This window comes from Lissotriton vulgaris, chromosome 1_1 (genome assembly GCF_964263255.1).
Source record: "Lissotriton vulgaris chromosome 1_1, aLisVul1.2, whole genome shotgun sequence".
Classification (NCBI taxonomy): Eukaryota; Metazoa; Chordata; class Amphibia; order Caudata; family Salamandridae; genus Lissotriton; species Lissotriton vulgaris.
In genome coordinates this window covers 642,763,804-642,779,865 of record NC_141685.1, presented here as the reverse complement: position 1 = coordinate 642,779,865, position 16,062 = coordinate 642,763,804, and the positions used below count along the sequence as shown (strand labels likewise).

At 44.3% G+C, this 16,062-nt stretch overlaps 1 pseudogene; it reads right to left on the bottom strand.

Annotated features, from left to right (window-relative positions):
• The window catches only part of LOC147747595 (uncharacterized), a 34,149-nt pseudogene extending 21,645 nt beyond the window's left edge, over positions 1 to 12,504 (bottom strand).
• Between the last annotated feature and the right edge of the window lie 3,558 nt (positions 12,505 to 16,062).

The window sequence follows — 16,062 nt, the reverse complement described above, 5'->3', positions numbered from 1 at the left end:
GGGTGGTGAAGGCGTTTTTCTTTTGGTCGGTATTGCGCAAGGGAACCTGCCAGTACCCCTTGGTCAGGTCTAGAGTGGTAATGTACCTGGTGTCTCCCAACCTTTCTATTAGCTCGTCGACTCGGGTAGTGGATATGCGTCCAGGTTGGAGATGGAATTTACCTGTCGGAAGTCTATACAAAATCTGATACTTCTGTCCGGCTTGGGGACTAGGACTATGGGCGACGACCATTCACTCTGAGAGGGGCGTATTACTCCCATCTTCAGCATGCTCTTAACTTCAGCCGATACTGCCTCCCTTCGGGCGGCCAGTATCCTGTAAGGTCGCAAGCGGACCACCTTACCGGGAGGGGTTTCGATACAGTGTTCCACTAAGGTGGTTTTTCCCAGAAGGTCTGAAAAAAGGGGTACGTGCTCCTAAAGCATGTCTAAAAGGGATTCCCGTAGCTGCACTGACAAAAGCTAATTCACTATAAGATGCTCTAGTGTACAAGTCTCCTCATTTGGGACAAGAGCAATCTGATTGGTGGTGGATGGAGGGCCTAGACATTTTTTTAGAAGATTGATGTGGAACGACTGTAACCGGTTAGGACTCAGCTGGATTCAGTAGGTGGTGTTACCAATGGTGTCCATTCGCTTTTTACTTTGGCTAATGAGGTGGGTAGGAGTACCAAGGCCCATTCACCCACCTGCAAGCTTCTCCACTTTTTTACTTTATCATAGTGCCGTTTTTGTTGTTTCTGACTGTTCTCGAGGTTGGCATGTGCTAGTTCTCTTAACTTCCCTAACCGTGACTTAAGATGCTGGGAATATTTGAGAAGCTTGGTGGTACTATTAGGATCCTTTTCCCAGGCTTCCTTGGTAATTTCCAACAGCGTCCGGGGTTGCCTGCCATATAACATCTCGATGGATGAACAGCCAAAGCTATTCTGGACCTGTGCCCTTATGACAAACAGGGCGAGGGGTAGGAGCCGGTCCCAGTGTCTTCCTTCATCTGTCAGCATCTGTCAGTTACGTCTGGGTTGGCTTAAATAAAAAGAAAGCAAGTAAACAATTTAATTATTTTAAAACTATAGAGAGTCTGGGACCGTACTGAAAGCTTAATAAGGAGGCCTCTTAAAAGGTGGGGGCCCTGGGCCAGAGCCCACTTTGCCAATGTCTTAGAACGTTACTAGCGCAATTACAGAAAGGGGGCTACTACGGCCGGATATATGTTGAATATTGGTGTAACTTCTAAAAAGTACATTTAACCCCTTCGCAGCTGGGCAAATTCCCATGTTGTGTTGGGGCGGGGGGCGCGCACAGCGCCCCTGTGCTCATGACGAGGTCAGCTCGTCATGAGCCACGGTGGTCGTGTGCTCATGACGAGCTGAGCTCGTCATGACCACACCAGTTTCTTTAGAACGTTCGCACAGCAGGGGAATTAGCCCAGCGTGAGGGCGTTCTAAAGGTCATGACGAGCTCAGCTCGTTATGAGCACACGAGCACCGTGGCTCATGACGAGCTGAGCTCGTCACGAGATTCGAAGGGGTTAAATAATATGAGTAAATCACATGTATGTAAGACACTTGCTGCTTTTCCCCAACAATGAAAATGGTGAGGGGGCATAAAAATCCCCCTCACAAAATATCAGAAAACCATACTATGTTGACGTTCATATTTTGTATCTCATGCAGGTATGGTACTGCAGTTTAGTCTATGAATGAAATATTAATAATTTATAAACAGATAATCCTATTCAGTCTTAATTACAGTTTAAATAGCAAAGTTCCAAACGCTCTTGTACTGCTAATGATGGTTTTACTGGCTGAATATACCCTTTACATCATCAGCAGCATCTGTAACAGCAGAATCCCAACCACTGCAATTTAGAGCTGCAAGATCCATTCCAGTGGTGTTAAAGCAACAGCAGCTTTGGTTTCAAAATGGGTCTTCAAGGCCCAGAGCCATGTTTGGGAAGCCGTTCACATCTCAGCCACAGGCTGAATTTCTCAACAACAAAAAATTCATATCAGTTTTCCCTTTCCTCACCCATTACAGTATTCTCCATTTACCACCAATGCGATTTTCTGCATGTGCGGAGAGCGGCTTGATGCTTACTGGCTTCAGTCATGACGTCTACTGCTTTTTCATTACAGCTGGGATGGGGCAGTGAGATAAATAACGGTGATGGATCAAGCCCTGATCTTTGGACTGGGTAAGAGTGGTCTGCTTAATTCAGACACTCTGTTCATCACCACCCCCTTTTCTGAATCGTTTTTGGCCACTATAGGTGTGGCAGGGTATACTCAGACATGAGTCCCTTTCTCACTGCTCCATCAGGATTCAAGCAAGCCGGGCCGAAGACGGCTGAAAAGCCAGAAACCGGTCCCCGGTAGCTTGTCTCCTTTCTGGTGAAGAATTGGCTTGGTAGTTTAGTCTGCCCTGTTCCCATGATGCACTGGGCCAGGGACAGACTGATTTGCATATAGCCAGGTTCTGAGCTGGGATGGGGCAGTGAGATAAATAACGGTGATGGATCAAGCCCTGATCTTTGGACTGGGTAAGAGTGGTCTGCTTAATTCAGACACTCTGTTCATCACCACCCCCTTTTCTGAATCGCTTTTTCATTACAAGCATGCGTTAATTAAGTACTGCTATGGGCAATGCTTACATTTTTTTAAAAACATAACTGAAGGGGCCAAAGATTTTCTTACCAGGTTGCCGCTAACATTGTTAAACAGCAACTTTTCAGAAAACAAGACTGTCTAGTTTCGATTCCATTGCAGGCATCTTTCTTCCACAACCATACAGTGTTTGTCTCTTTATCTCTCTCTTGTCACTTCTCCTTTATCTCTGTTTCTCTCCCTTCTTCATCATGCATGTTCTCTCATAATCTCTCTTGCTCTGGATAAAGAATTTATAAGCCATGTTCAACAAAAAACAAGTGCAAGTGCCCACCTCCTACAACTACACATGAGACGTAAGCAGTGACCGTGACCATGAGCTAATCCATCACCTGGTCCTGCTAAATCTGGCACAGAGTCATTGGCATCTTGAGTTTAACTTTCTATGCATATGCTGTTTCTTCTCCAACAAATACATACTTGGAAAACTCTGCGTGTCCTGCACCCCTGTGGCTGCACTGGAAGAATGGCCTCTTACAATATTCCTAAGTGTGTGCACTCATTCACTAGTATCTGGTAAAGACGAGACCAATGCCAGCTCCTCTCCGCAGCTGTTAAACTAAGTATATGTCATACTCATATAACGACTACATGCATTCCATCATGTTGGCAACACAAGCACCACCTTCAAGTGCTGCAAGTGACTGTGAAACCACACTCCATGCAGGACATTGGCTGCAACATAGAAATGATTTAACAGAAGCAGATCTTATGAAAAACAGGACATATTCTAATTGGCTTACAATATCCCATTAAATGCACCTATATAACATAAAGTACCTAGATATAGTAGGGCGAAGTCATTATTTGAAATTAAATGAGGAATTTGTATAGCGCTACTTATACCCGGAGGTGTATAGGCTCTTAATCAGCTTACAGATGGCTACAGTGGAGGCACCACAAAATAGCCAGGTTTTCAATCCCTTCCTAAATTGAAGAAAATTGGGTTCTTTTTTTAGAGATATAGGAAGCGAATTCCAGAGCTTAGTGGTAGTGTAGGCAAAGCTTTTTCCTCCCCATTTTACTTTGTGTGCCTTGGGGATGATCAAATTACCACTGTCTGACGATGTAAATTTAGCCAATTTAGAGCGAATCTATGAAACTGAAACATTAGAACAGATACACAGCCTGCTCAAACGAAATGGTCTGGTCCTCCTGCAGGTCGTGCAAATTATTTATTGCATTGTGGAACTTTTAATACATTAATTTCACAGTTGTATGTCAAAATATCAAGATCAATTATATCGACCAGTACATATATCAACTATCAACATGTGAACTAGCAGTGTGTCTTTACGCTAAGCATGTACAGGGAAGTATACCTATAATATTCTTAGCTTCATATCTACTTGCCTTGATTATATGTTGGTAGTCAATATTATGGAGTAGACATAATGGCAGCAGTGGCAGATGGTGGGGACTGGGGTTGGCAGGGTGGGCAGAGGGGTGTGGACATTTAAAAAAAGAAACAACACCTTTAGCCGGCCGCCGTCTGTCCTCTGATTCGGTCCCTTCCCACACAGCCTTCTCCTCAGCTTCTGTCAAAACAGGAAGCACGCCAGCTCCCCCCCCCTAAGACAATTACAAGGCTGTACCATGATTCGGTGCTCAGACGGGGAATGGGAGCCTGGGCATTTTCCTCACACGGCTATGTAATGCAGCTTGGTGGGGAACATGCAAAGTGCGCATGACTGGCCTGCCCAAGAGAGCCAACCAAAAAGTCATGCACACTTAGAGAGTGCAAACCACTCCACCCCCTGTGACCCCAGCCCAGCCCCAACCTAGCCCCATAGTGAAAAATAAAATAATAATAACGGTGTTTTTATAATTTTATTTTTCCTTTCTCCGGCCCTTTCTCCGGCCCTAATAGCAGTGGGGCGACCCTCCCTAAATGGCAGGTCTATATTAAAAGCACGACTTGTAGTAAAATACGCAACTTCATGCACAAATCCATTTGCTGCTCGGAATCCTCGCCTTCCTTGGACCCCTGTGTTATATAGTACTGCTCGCTGTGGACAAACGGAAAGATGGGTGACTTAACAGCGTCTTGTACTGGTCTCTACTTTATCCACCACATGTAACAAACAGGCCAGCCGTCAAGTGAGCTAGCAGTCTCTGAATTGTACAGTGCCTTCTCCACGGCACGTCAATTGTTGGTACAGTCGTGGAAATGCCTTTCTGCCAAGATACCTGTGGCTCACTGTGCTGCTGACATCAGCGCCGCTCTCAGTAGTAGAAAGAGTTATTAGTGCTGACACTCACAGCAGGTTTTTCACAACTTCCTTCGGTCTGTTTTTTTTTTCTTACTGAGGAAGGATTTTTCGGATTCCTTGTGTCATTCAATTTATGTCGACATGAAGTGTAGAGTGCAATTGGCTACACAATTTAATATGAACCATACGGAGCTATGGATGTTTTCGTTTTAATAGCTGCAAACGTCCTTGTTTTTCAGATTTCCAGCTGCTCATTAAAATGCAGACTGATTTCTGTGATCCTCAAGCCAGATAACTTCATCTCCAGACCTGTATTTCTAACCTGCAAACTTGGCTACCCCGACTGCAGCCCTGCTTTTCGTCTATGGAACCCTGCCTACCTCATCTTCAATATTGCCTGTTTCAAATACAGTGTTAACTGCCTCTATTGCAATCCTGCTTGCCTCATCTGCGTTCCTGCCTGCCTCCACTGCAACCTTGCTTGTTTTTTTAATTTCCTAATTCAAAATAAGCTGGTCTGCAACAACAGCATTCCTGTTTTTTTCAACTATAATATTGGATGTTGTGACTGCAACCCTGCCTCACATGCCAGCCTACCTGCCTCAAGCTTTAATTTGGCTACCTAACCTGAAAAGAAGCTTGCATCAAATGCAACAGTGCCTGCCTCAAATTCAAGCCAGTCTATCCCAACTTCAACCCAGTCTCTCTTAACATAAAACCTGACAAAATCAATTACAAGCCTATTCCCTTTGAATACTATACTGCCAGCCTACTTTAGTGTACATTTTGAATGTAGTATTTTCAGCCCTGCCTGTCTCCTCTGCAACTCTGCCTAACTCAGCTGCAAACCTCATTACATTATCTTCAAAACTGCTTACGCCAACTGTTTCCATGTCCGCCACAAATGCAACTATGCTCAACTCAATATTATTCATTGTGTAACATTAATTGCATTTCAGAGTGCCTTAAATGCTGTCATCTGTTGCCCTAAGTGGGAACGATATGCCCAGGGATGTACGTCAGTACAACGCGATCATTTTTATTGCCGTGCTTTAAGACACAGCCATTACAACGCAAGTCGTTACAACGACTTGCGTTGGAGGGCGCTGGATTGTGGATTAATTTAATTTTCTATTCCAACTCCAGCCCACGTAACAGTAGGGAAGGTGTTGGAAAAGAAAATCAAACTATTCCTTAATCAAGAGCGCCCTCCAGCGCAAGTCGTAGTAATGACTTGCGTTGTAATGGCTGTGTCGTAAAGGTCGTGCGGTGTAAACACTGTGTTGTAAAGGATGTTTCCCATGCCCAGACGTGGATCCCTTGCTCATTGCGTCACTGGATTCAAGCTAGCCTAGCTGATGAGAGCGGGGTGACGCTCTGAATCCGGTCCCAGGATGCTTGTTTCCTGTCCAGGGAGGACCTGGCTTGGCAGTTCGGGCTGACTGTTCCCATGAGGAACAGGGTCAAGACTGATTTTCATATAGCTGGGTCCAAAGTGGGGTGGCATGGAGAGCAAAAGAACGATGGATTAAACCCAGATCTTTGTGATTGGGGGTGAATGTTTGCATTGTTCAGCATTCCGTCCATTGTTTCTTCCTTTTACTTTTAAATGCTGTTGTGGCCCTCTTCCTTGTAGTCATGGGTGTGGTACCTTAAATCCTGTTTGCCTCAGCTACAATCCTGTCTGCCTCTACCTCACTTTGCATCCTGCCTATCTCTGTTCTACCCCTGTAAGTCTATTTTCACATGCAGCCTTGCCTACTTCAGCTCCAGTTGTCTGCATGGTATGCCCATGCTCCTCCCTTCATAAAGTGCTGCATACTGTAACAGCAATACTTCCTATCACCATTTCAACACCGCCTTCTTCATCTGCAATCTTCTCTGTCTCCGATTTGACCATTGACAAATAAGTGAGGCCTGGAAATGCTGGAGCCACCAGGAAATCTTCTGGAAAACATGCCATTCCAGAATATCATCCCTTATCTGGGCAATAAGAGAGGATATCCAGCTAAGTAAATCTGTATTTGTCTCATCCTAAATTAAGTTGCAATCTGCCTCCGTAAAGTGCAACTCTGCCTACCTCGCCTCCAACTCTGCTTAGATCAACTGTTTCTCTGTCTGCAATAAATGAAGCTATTCCTTCCAGTGCTCGCCTGCTCGCCTACCTCCACCTCTGCCCAAAATACCTTTAACGGTGACCACTCCTGCAGTTGCCCCTAAAGCAGCCTTCCTCATCGCTCTGTATCACACACGGTGGACAAGGGCATAACACAGGCCCCTGCAGCCCCCTGTGGCGTAGGTGGGCCCCTAGTACTACAGTGGCCCCTAACGCCTCAGCGGGCCCCCATTCGGCCCAAGACCAATGAATATCGGTGAGACATGGGAGGCTCAGGGGCCCGCATCCCGTTGTGCTGGGGGCCCATCATTATGTGTTATGCCACTGACAGTGGAATGGCTACAGTCGTAGCATCTTTCATACTCTCACAGTCTGCAGCAACGTTCATTCAAACCGGTGATGCATGTGTGAATATACACACCCAGAGGTGAATACTGCTCCACTCGGTAGAATAAATGTTCCCATCCTGAGAACAAAGGAAACTGTTTATGTAATACCGTGCTTTTCTATAATTCCATTTTTGGTCACGGGAGTTCTGTGGTGTGTGTGCATTGTGCTATGATTTAATTGGTAAGACTGAAGCAGACATAAATGTTTGCATTCAAGGGCGCTCCCACCTCACAGGCCTACCCGGGAATAGAGTTGTTCACAAAGTGAATGTGGCAAATGCGTTCTCTGGCGGTTCTGCAATCTTTCTAAATGTGTCATTGTTTGGTTGTGGGATTAGCAACCGCTGCTTCTGAATGGCTCTTGATAAACTGCTGGCCTGACCGTGGCAGACAACCGAAAGGGGCTGGCGCTGGTGTGAATATTGCAGCAACTGATGAAGTGGAGAGAAAGGAAATTAACTGTGCTGAGTGACGTGTCGATCTGTGTCAACCACTAAGTGCAGGAAGTGGGAGAGAATGAACATAATGCCTGTGCCCTGGGGTGTTGCACCTTTAAGGACAGGACACAAGCTGCTCTGTGAACAGGCGGTTTCTGTTCTAAGGGCGGGCGCGCTGCTCCAATCAGAGCTCCAGTCACTTTGCCTGCAAGGAACGCTTCAGCAATCAATCATCCAGACAGATGCTTTTGACTTCCTGGTGATTGTGTTGTTTCCTCTGGTCCCTAATTATTAACACTGATGTTTGGGCACTGCTCGATGGGCCAGAGAGGGCCAATTTATTCCCAATTCTGGTTTCATCTGATTACAACTCAAGGCAGTCAGGAAATGTGGGTGTGCGCACTGCAGACATTGGCAAAGTTTTTTGCTCCAGGTCGCCATTACATCAGCTCTGATCTATCAGTGTGTTAGGGGGTCATGACATTGCAATGCATCGGTACTTATAAATTGAAACGCGCACCACCATGACTGTTCCCCGACTGCGAGGCTGCGCCATCTCAGATTGGGAAGAGATAATCATGAGTCGATGCCACATACATCCCTATGTATCTTTCATTTCCTCCCCTAGATGCTCGGCCTGAATGAACCACAGGCAGAGTTGATGTTTTTGAAATGGAGCAAAACCAGAGTTTTGTCCGGTTTCCGTTTTCCAACATGTCTGCTATTTTTATTGTTCACAAGCGTAGCTCTTTTTGGCATTTATTGTATCTTTTATTTTTTTGTAAATAGTTTTATAAAGCACTAGCCAAGCCTCTAATGGCATAAAAGCACAGCTCATGGGAACAGCAGTTGCAAATTAATATAAACCAACTGGTCATATTGCAAAGGTTTCTTTAGATGCCCACCTGAAAAATCCCATATTACGTTTCCTTCAGAAATAAATACACTATGACTCTTTATGAAGAAAGTTTCTCTCTGACCACAGCAAATGTGTATTCAGATCTGAACACAAGCAGGTCAGACTGGTCATTGGCAGTTTAATGATTTCTTTGACCTGAACACATCTTGCCAAACTCAGACTCTTGGGGATGTATCACAAACATTTTTGACTTGAACTGTTAAATATCCTTGGTGGTTTGCAAGGCAGTGCTTGGTGCAAACAACCGATTTATGAAAAGCAGATTTCTGAAGGTGGAAATTTGTGGTAAGAGTTTTGTGTGTATTTTTTGTGATCCGATTTGTTGTGGTGTTGATGTGTTGTGCTTTTCAGTGATGTGTTTGTGTTGCAGTTTTGCATTGTATTGTTGAGCTGTGATTTACTGAGGTTGGTGTATTGAGCCCTGTCATGTTGTTGATTTGCTTTATGTTGTGTTATAGTGATGTGTTGTGTTCTGTGTTAATACTTTAGAGATGTAAACATATAATGCTATATTTCCAACCAAACGTTGCTCATTTCTTCATAGTTCTAGTGACAAATGGCCGTTTAGCTCTGTCTTAGGTGGTAAAATACCAGGGCTCTAGCTCTTTATCTTTTTAAGAGTCCATAATTGTGCCAGTCAGTCCAAAACTGTGGCATGGGGAGTATCACATAGAGTTACCGCTGCAGCTGCTGATTGTACACACAGCATCTGCCACACTTTCTGACTAACTGGTGTCTTAAATAGTTGAAGAACTGGAGCAGTGCTACACTCCTAGTGCATAGAAGAGTGCTAGGCGGTTTCCTGTCACAGAAACTTTGAAGAGATGCTGCTTTTGGCTAGAGATGTATCAGCGTTTGTTGACATATTTAAAGTAAACAAGATAACATACACAAAGCAATAAAAGGGCACCCCAATTAAAACATAACAGAGCACAACACAACAAAAGTGAGTACAGAACACAACAACCACAGCACAACACAACAACATTACATTCCAAAACACAGCAGTACAAAAATCAATTTAAAAAAATCACCACCACAACAAAATGATATAAAACAAATATGCACAAGTATTCCGGCCACACATTACCACCTCCACCTGGCTTTTCTTTCATACTGATTCTAGGTGTAACCCATCACCTTGAAGTCAGCCTCGAAGCCTCTGCACCAGTTGTTTCTTGTCCTTCCTCTTTTCCTAATCTCTTGAGGGTTCCAAGTTACGGCTTGCCTGGTGATGCTTAATGCAGGCTTGCAGAGGGTGTGACCTATCCAGCCACAGTGTCTTTTCATGATTTCTACATGAACAGGGATCTTGAAAGACTGCTGCCATATGTTGTTGTTGCTTATGGTACTTGGCCAGCGACTTTGTAAGATTTTCCTCAGGAAGGCGTTGATGACGATCTGGACTTTGTTGGTGGTGGTCACTGTTGTCCTCCAAGTTTCTGCAGCATACTGAATGACCGATTTTACATTGGTGTTAAAAAGCCTGATTTTGGTTTGCAGTGTAAGGTGCTTGGAGCTCCAGAACTTCTTTAGCTGAATCAATCCGGCCCTTGCTTTACTGATTCATGCCTTGATGTTGGCATCTGTGTGCTTGTCTTCCAGTGCATCGCCTGCAATAGTGACTGCAGTTGTGATTGTCATATTAGCCTTCAGGATCTTGTTTTTTTCCCTGTGAATGCTGAGGCCAAGGTGTGCTGATGCAGCTGCCACTTTGTCGGTCTTCTTTTGCATCTGCAGGTGGATATTGTAGAGTAAGGCCAGGTCATCTACAAAGTTCAGGACATCGAGCTGCAACCAAGGTGTCCACTGGATCCCATTTCTTCTCCTTGCAGTGGATGCCTTCATAATCCAGTCTATGTTGAGCAGGAAAAGAAAATGTAAGAACAAACAAGACTGACGGGCTCCGGTCCTCATTGGAAGGCTTCAGTGAGTTGTCCTCTATTGACTATTTTGCAGGTCATTCCCTCATAAGAGTTCCTGATGATTCTTATGAGTTTATCTGGCACACGTTAGTGGCGGAGAAGTTTACAAAGGGTCTCTTTGTCCACGCAGTCAAATGCCTTCTCGTAGTCATTGAAGTTCACATAGAGGGGGGAGTTCCATTCCATCAACTATTCTTTGATGATGCTCAGTGTTGCAATCTGCTCTGTACAGGATCTCTCTGTAGAAACCACCTTACTGATCTCGCAACTGATTGTCGACTTGTTCATTCATTCTGTTCAGGATGACTCTGTTGAACACTAAGCCTTGGGTTAATAGAAGAGTTATCCCTCTGTAGTGTGCACAGTTACTCAGGACACCTGTCTTGGGGATCGTGATGATATATCCCCCCTTCCATTATTTCATTCTAACAGTATATTTTCCTCTTCCCAGATCCTTTGACACATGGGGAAGAACATGTCTTCTGATTGTTCAATGTCTGCCTGCTGTGCCTCTGATGGAGTGCTTTTGGGTCCTGCTGCCTTCTCATTTATCGGCTGTTTGATGGCTTGCTGTATTTCTTCCTTGGTTGGTCTGCTGCAGCCGATTGGCAAATCCTTGTCAGTTCGCTGTTTGTCTGGTGGAGACTCCAGCTCAGGCTAGGTCACCAGCTCTTTAAATCTCTCCTCCCATCTTCATTTTGGCTTTCGTTACCCATGATTGTGTTCCCAGCTATGTTTTTAACAGGTCTTTCTGGCTTGCTGTATCTTCGGGAAAATTCCTTTGTTAAGTCATAGAGTTCTTTTAAGTTTCCATGGCTTGCCGCTTTCTGGGTTTCTGTAGCTCAACTATTGATGAATATTTGCCTGTCTGCTCTTAAGCTTCTCTTTACTTCCTTGTTGGTTTTGGCGTATTCCCCTGAGCTTTTTCTTTTTCTGCTATTTTTCGGCTGGTGTTGACTGCAGCTTTCTTTTCCTTTCTCTCCTGGATTTTGTAGAGAGTCTTGGTGGGGATCCATTTTTATGCTAGTGTTACTTGGGATCCAGTACCTCCTGGCAGCTCAATGTCACTATATCTTTGACCTTCTCCGACTGACTTTCTACTGGGTCTCTTTTGACCACTAGTTCTTGCAAGAATTGAAACTTGTTACTGAGGGTGACTGAGTATTCACTCCTCTTCTGTGCATCTTTCAGGAGGGTGTTGTAATATGGCAGGCGTTGGTTTGTCGGTTCCATCCATGCTTCATGTTTATCTTTAGCCTGGTCATAACAAGGTGATGATCTGATGGCACGTTTGCTCCTCTCACTACTCTTACTTTCCGCAGGGAACTCTGGAACTCTGGAACTTCTTGGAAATGCAGACATGGTCGATCTGATTCTCTGTTGAATGGCCTGGTGGCACCACATTGCCCTGTGTATTATTTTGCATGGGAATACACTACAGTCTATCACCAAACTGTTCAGGGCGTAGAGATCTGCAAGCCTTTCACCATTCTTGTTAATGTCACCAAGGCCATAGTTGCCCATGACTTCTTTGTACTCAGTGTTGTTGCTTCCAGTTTTGGCATTGAGTTTCCCCGTCAAGATGGTGATGTCTCTCTCAAGAATCCAAAAATGGAGGTCGGGGTACGCACTCCTTGGTGTAATGATAAGATTTAACAGAGTAGGTGGTGCCCGTGGGGTGAAACCCTCTGTACTTGGGTAAAGTTTGATGCGTAGATGCACTGATCTGTCAAGAAAAGTGTCTCCCCAGAGCACTCAGTGTCAAACAATTTCAATAAAGTTCAAAATAAAGGTACAATGTGTGTGAATCAGTTTCAATGTTATTCTTTACTTGTGCATTTTTTTCCCATGATTCTTCTCATTATTTACAAGTGTTTTAACTCGTTGGCCCAATGCATTTCAGGCGGAGCCCTTCCTCGGGGGCCCTGTACAATCCTGTTCAGGCGAATATAGTAGTCACGCTGTGATAGGAAAAATATCGAGTAAAATAGTCGCGATGCTCCGTGGTGGAGTCCGGTGGAAATGTTAGCGTTCCGACTAGTTTCCGCGTTTTGGTGTGTCTCTCAAGACATTTCTCTCAGATGGACTGCAGTCTGTTGTAAAATTGTTCTTTTTCCTTTTCTTTGCTGTCATTTTTAGGTGCATTGCACTGGATAAAATTCATATTGGTCCTCTTTTTCTTTGTGCCCAAGGATGATGTGACGATTCTGGGACTGTGGGCTTCCCATCCAATCAGAGCTCTGTTGACTGCTGGCATTAGCATCAGTGCTACTCCCTGAGTATGTAGGGGATTCTCTTCTACATGGTCGGAATACAACAGAATTTCTCCTGGAGCCAGTCTTTTCTGTCCAAACTGTGTCCATCTGGCCTCACTGTTGCCAAGCAGAGCAAAGTTGTATTTTTTCATCTCTGCTGCCACTTGGGCTGTCTTGCCTGTCTTGTACATGGTCCTCACATTCCATGTCCTGATGGTCTTGGTCGAAAGCAGGTGGTTTGACTTTGTGGCTTCCAGGGATCTCTGGCTTTCACTACAAGGCATCATAGCTGTCCGTGAAGGAGATTCTTCTATCCCCAAGGCCTGGATGTCTTTTGGCCTTTTTTCTACCATGGCTGGTCCAAATCCCAGCTGCGAAAGGAGGAGGGTTATGTGCTGGGCTAGCTAAAAAACCATGTAAAAAAACCCTAACTACAAAAACTTAAACCAAAAGACCAAATCACCACACCACTTAATTGGCTGTTTCTCGGAATATCATGAAATGTCGTTATAAACATGGAACAACTTCCTAGCATGGTTCACGGAGAAGGCTTCAAATGCAAGCGCTTGAATGAGCTGTCAGAGATTTATCCGTTTTCACAGTCTTGCTAAAAAGAAAGAGTTCATTTTAAGTAGTGCAGGGGGCAGCACATTCGACATTAAAGACTTGTACAAACTGAGTAATTGTGACAATAAATGGAATTCAATTTGACAATATGTCAGTTTAAGGACGTTATAAAATGTGTTCTGTGGCTGGCTCAGAATGCGCCCTTCCTACCTGGGCTGTTTTGTGATTGCTTGGAATTGTTTTAGCTGGACATTTATCGTAAATCTTCGATTTTGTTAGAGCAGCGCTTTTGTCAACTTTATTGTCAGGTTTTCATTGTCATAAAGCACAGGTTTAATCAATACAGATAAGCAGTGAACAGAGACAAAGGGAACTTTACCGTTGGCGGTCGATTCAGTTAACTAATATTTGTTACTGCCAGAAATGACAGAGAGTAGACAATGAATGGGCATTTAGTTTTGAAAATATCCGGTGGGAATGTTGTGAGCTATCTACCTCTACAGAATAATTAGTTAGACTGCAGCCTGTACACATTAGTGATTTATTAATGTTTTCGCAAGCCCAGTCGATCACTGGTCACCTCACAATCTTAACAGGAAGATATTTAATTTTTGGTTACATTTAATTCCTTTCAAAATCTGTCCAAATCTTTTTGAATTACGACCATCTATCCTACCCTCATACCCTACAGATCAAAGGGGTAACGCAGGCCCCTGCAGCTTTTGTGGCACGCGGGGGGGGGGGCACTCTTCAGGGGTCCCCCATCCAGTTCATGGCCATATATTTGCAAGGCATGAAGTGGCTGTGGCCCCTCACTGCAGTCTTCGGGGGTGGGGCATCATTTTGCACTTGCCACTGCTACAGACCTGCCTTTTATGGAATTTGATGGTATTCAGCAAATTTGGAATGCTGTGGGGAGGGAGGGGCCTGTGCATCCTTAGTGCTGGGCTGAAAAGTTGCATGAATGTCTTCACTAGGTTAACAACATCTATCATTTCAAATCATATCCATTGTATTGAACTTTAGCTGTAAAAAAGGGGAGGGCAATGTTAGCACAAAGTTCATTGGCCTACATATCATAACCAACAAGAGCCATTTTTGAGGCAGTTCCTTAACATACGTCCTAAGTTCATCTGAGTTACAGAACCCCTAGCAGCTTACGGAATAGAAAGAACCACAGCTGATAAAAAAAACCAGGTATTTCAGTAATTGTGCATTTTATGTTATTCGTCCTTGGGAAATGTACTGCCAGGTCTTTGTACAGTGGAGTAGTTGCCAGTGCGCCAAAACTGTCTCTAGCTCTTCAGCATCTCGTCATGAGTAGTAAGCGCTATTTATAGCCAATTAAAATTACAGTTCTAGTTGCCAAATGCAGGGTTTATTTATTGGTGTGTGCCATGCGAAGGCCAGGGAAATATCAGAGGTCTCAGAAGTGAGAAACAGAAAGGAGGTTCACTAAGAAACTCTTATGACAGACATACAATCGAGGCACTAAATCAGGCCTGAGAGACGGGCATGGAGTGGCAGCAGAGGTGGCGACGAAGATTGAAATGCAGTGTAGGGGAAATTGAGCTAGATTAGGAATGGTGCAATGGCCCAGTGCAGGACACAAGTGTGACAGTCCCAGAGTTGACAGAAAACTAGAGACAGTCTTGGGCGATAGGTGGAGAAGTGAGAAAAATATAGGGGAATGTGGGGCTTTGCTGATAACGAGGCACCTCGAGGTTCGGTGTCATCCTGAGGGAGAAGTGCCTGATATTTTAATTCAGCTGCAAACAACTGAGTAGAAGGTATGTTGTCCATCTTGTTATGATAAAAGTAGTTTGTCTTAGATTACTTTTCGGACAGGTCTTTGAAGTCCTGATAGGTGCATCTTGAGAGGCTCCGAAAAAAATGAGAGGGGCACTTTCTAAAACTAGCACTAGCGCAAATCCTTCAATTTGTAGCTTGAGCATCGAGGGGTCCATTCACAACACTGTTTGGGCACTTACATAAATCATGTACCGAAAGTGCCACTTTCTATCTTTAAATTCTCAGATTCAGATTTACATCTGTGGAATTGTGTGATCACAGATTATACTTAAAACTGCAGGAAATAAACTAAGCGTCGAGACTTTTACAGTGTATGCTTATGGTACAGGTGAAGTGGGTGTGCCCATGACAATGTCAGTGCTGGCATTGCAAATGTGAACATTTATGAAGTTTTAAATTCGGGGAATATACAATGGTTTGTTATGTCCTTTTACTACTCTCATTGCTCTTCTTGGCAAACACCTAGCTATGTCAATAATAATAATAACTCCCATCCCCTCTAAAAACATCTCACCATCTTGACAAGGTGCTGTATAGTACGGTTGGTGACATTGGTTTCTTTCGATAGCAATGCCATTTTTCACTTCTGGATCTGGGAGAGGGTTTTGGTTTTCGTCGAGGTCCAAAGGAGGCCTACAATGGCACACTAGGGCAGCAGAGCCTTGCCGTGGACTCTGGGCAGCCTCACTGCCATGCTAGGTAGCAACCTGTTAATATGAGTCCACTCCCTTTGGGCAGCTCTACCTTCAGGCAACTATGACTG